At 46.9% G+C, this 3,940-nt stretch overlaps 1 non-coding gene across 1 annotated transcript; it reads left to right on the top strand.

The window, feature by feature from the left end:
• The first annotated feature begins 2,088 nt into the window (after positions 1–2,088).
• Positions 2,089–2,163, top strand: TRNAS-GGA (transfer RNA serine (anticodon GGA)). The gene has a single exon. It is a non-coding gene; the product is annotated as a tRNA-Ser (tRNA).
• The last annotated feature ends 1,777 nt before the right edge of the window (positions 2,164–3,940 follow it).

Raw genomic sequence — 3,940 nt, 5'->3', positions numbered from 1 at the left:
ATCCTGAGGAGTGCGTATCGCAGTAGTCGTTTGAGATGGCTGCTCTGTCATCGGTGATGTATCGGAGCCACAACGTCGTAAACACGATCAGCGTCCGAAAACCGCTCGCTCTTCTAGACCCAGTACAATGGCATTTCTTCATCACAAGCACTGCGCACTCAACAGTTCCAACACCTTCCTCAGTTCGAAGTCTCATTTCATAACGGCACACAAGAGCCCTCACCAGCCAAAATGCGATTGCTGCGGTGTCGTTACGATATCCTTCTGCGATCTCTGCTGGCTCCAGCATAAGTAATCCGCAAGCACCTTGCTGGGCACAAAACACTCATATACTGCGTACTTGCGCTCAGAGGCACTTTCACTGGGCAAGCGATGACAAGCGATGAATTGTGTCGATGGGAAGCACGCACTTCTTCGCAATTCATTGCCGAGGCTTCGCGCACAAAGATAAACTGGTACATTTTCACTAAACTGCCTCACTACGGGCATTACGGACCGCCATTTTTCAGCGACAGCCGTTGCTCCCGTATTTATGACTAGTGTATCGTTTTTAGTTGGTAAAGCGGGGGCCTTAAGGCGTCTGCGATGAACAGCCGTACCACGGCGCTGCGTTTCTATTCCCCTAATACAGAAAGAGTGGTGAACACTGACATTATTGAGAATAGCACTGTAGCGCCCCTAGGCGACTTCTCACCGCATGAACTGCCTCGTGCGTGTCACCCGCTTCAATGTATCTGCTTCTAAGCTTTCGCCTCACTGTCGCCACTCGCGGCAAGAAGTGCAAAATTTAATAATTTACTCGATCTCCGTTTGTCATCAGAAATTTCTAGCATTCAAAACGAAAAACAGACACTTAAAGAAATAAAAATGTTCGTTACTTTATTTGTTGTATTATAACGTATTCGTTTGAGCGAAAGCGTAGATGCAAGAATGCGCAGCATGTACCCTGTTCGCATTCGATGGAGGATAGAAAGATAGTTGCCGAAAGATGGGGCACGCCCTTGTCGCGCCCGGGAAAGGCGTGGCAAGCGGCTCACGGCAAGTGTGCAGACAGACAGCGGGACAGTCACGGTATTGCTTAGTTGCGATAATCCGCTGATAACAATACGCGGCGCTGGCGCGTTTCGTTGTGCAGCCGTCTGCGCTTGAAACGTGAAAGCAGCGTGCCGCGCAGGGTGCGCTCATGTTGTCATACGCGGCTTTTTGTCCACGTATTTTTTTGCCTGCAGCCTTTGCGCGTTTCACACTATCTCCGTTCACTGACTGCCGTCGAGCAAACTCGGGTAAAACTCGGGTGAACGAGAAACTCGGCGCATCCTGCATAGCACCCCAGGTGTGGTCAAGTGAATGGAAACGAAATACGTGGGCCCGAAGTTGTCATTTAGCTAAATGTGCAAGAGACCTTATCATACACATGTCTGCGTAAAAATATGAGTAGAGAAAAACAAAATTTATGCACCATACAGGCACAGCTTGGTGCATATCGCTAATAAATTAAAGCGATAGCGGTGAAAGAAACAACAGAAATAGCGCAAGTCCAGCGACGTCAGGCTGTACAAGTTATCGAGTCATGTTCGCATCGTGTGTATGAAAGGAAGACTGCTAGCAAGATAGAGAGAGAAGCGAGGAAGGAATGATAGCGATAATAACCATAGACGAGCCAGATTACCTACCCTACACTTTAGGTGGGGCAAAGGGAAAGCATTGTTAAGAAGGAAATGTGAGCGAAAAGTTACGACGCATTCATTGTGAACACACTGGCAGGGGAATGTTCTTCAACATTCACAAGCGTCCGTAATGTGCCGTCACCACCGAGAAGTGCAACATGGCTTTCGTCTCCTTGTGCACGTTAGCATTCTTAGTCGAAGGTCCCAGGATCTTTGCCACCGATATCTGTCTTTCATCCAAGTGGCTGAGTCTAGCTTGCCGAGGACATCGTTCAGCGTCGAAAGTGCTGGTGAATGTCTGATTTTCCCATTATTCATTACTTCTCTCCACCTTGCGGGTTTCCGCAGAACTACTACGTCAAACTTTTGCCTTTGCTTCGTGTTGTCGAGAAATTCGACTTCGCCCTGCCATCTGCTAGCCGCCTGGTTAGCTCAGATGGTAGAGCGGCTGCCCCGGAAAGGCGGTGGTCCCGGGTTCGAGTCCCGGACCAGGACGAATTTTTCTTCAACTCTGAGGCTTTTCTTTCGAGGAACCCGTATGGCTTTCCTTTGTAACAATTGCTACGAACTGGAGGATGTCCGATTTTCCCTTTATTCGAAAGTTCTTATATAGCATCTTCTCCGAAGATGCGATATAAGCACATATGACAATAAAGCTCAATATAACATATAATTTATATTTGAGCCAGAAAGACAAATGAAACTATGGGTCTTCGCGATGAAGTTTTCCTAAATTTCAGAGACTTGACTGTGCTCAGTGCATCAAACAAACACAGCGCTAAGGCTTCGATAAAATTAACACTTGCCGAGGCATAATCATCAGTCACTATGTGAGATACTACGTGCTAAGGAGTTATACCGAATGGATTTGTTATGCGTTAGGATGACACCAGTTGCGCTCTCACACAAGCCATTAAGGAACGTCGGAGTGGGTGAATAATGTCCTGGCACAATGCCTGATATTTTTCTCATTTTTTCAATTTTTTCCTTCCTTCGCTCAACATAACATGATATATGCTTCAGCTAGAAAGACAAGTGGAGCTATGTGTCTGAAAAAAAGGCTTGTTTGTTAGTGTAGTTTGTTAGTTACAACCGTAAGAACTAAACGGGCAACAAAGCCAGGGACAGAATAGGGAGAAATAGGAGTTATGTTTTATGGAAATGTGGCACTAATGAGGAATCCGTAAATGATGGTGTAAGAAAAGTCAACGTCCCGCAGGTGCGCGTGGAACCTAAAGCTTTCCAATAATGCGTGGTATGCTTTATTTTTCGGCTAAACTGGCGGTCATCATCCCATCAGTTTAACTATATATCACTAACTGAACGTAAAGCTGTGCTCGTGCGCTTGGTTTGTGTCCGTCCGTATTGCGCTGCTAGTATATTTGCAACCACAAATATACGAACAATAGGCATTATGTCCACGAGAAAGCGTTTAGCTAGGCACCAAAATCATAGGCGCCGTAATGTATTAAAATGTATTGCTACTTTTGCTAACATTCTTCGCGCAGCAACCCCACAGACGGGAGGTCACTGTTGCAGTGCTCCGAGGTTTGACGAAAAACTGTGACATCTATGCGACCCTATTTGTTGTGAGACATCTCACTCAGTTTGCCTGGGCACCTGGTTGTGTCGGTCACTGTCATGCTTGCTCCAGAGATCGAGCTTGCTAGCAAGCGTACGATCAAGCGTCAAGCGTAGGATAGAATTGTCGCTTTCAGAAACACGCAGCAAAGTGACTCAAGGTGGCACATTACAGACCGCGTACTCTCCGCCCCCCCCCCCCCCCCCCCCCCCTGTCGCCCTCGGTTATTTAATAGCGACAACTTTCTTTCAGTGTCAGGAATTATTTGCCGTAGAACGGGTACATACCAGCGGCTTACTGTCTCGCCTCATTTCCAATCTCATCAGCGCAAAAAAAAAAAAGCAATGGCGTCCGATTGTCGCCATTGAACCATGGTCGCTCAGCAGATAACTGTAGAGCACTCTAGTTGATGTAGTGCAGTACAACTGTGGCACCGGTGGCACCGGTAAAATTGCTGGGACCTGTTTTGCCATCCTTTACTTCACCCCTTCACCCTCTACTCTTCATTTCCTACTTTGGCGGAGTAAAACAACTGCTGCGTGTAGGTAAGAACGCAGTTTTTATTGGCACGAGCATCGAGCTCTCGTTTTTTGTTCAGCACATCCGGTTCACCTCCTTAGGCGACCGGGGACGAAATTCAATATATATCATGAAGAAATAGCAAACAAAATAGCAGAGCACGAATTCATGA

Source organism: Dermacentor andersoni, chromosome 8 (genome assembly GCF_023375885.2).
Source record: "Dermacentor andersoni chromosome 8, qqDerAnde1_hic_scaffold, whole genome shotgun sequence".
Lineage (NCBI taxonomy): Eukaryota > Metazoa > Arthropoda > Arachnida > Ixodida > Ixodidae > Dermacentor > Dermacentor andersoni.
This window is presented reverse-complemented; position numbering and strand designations above follow the sequence as displayed.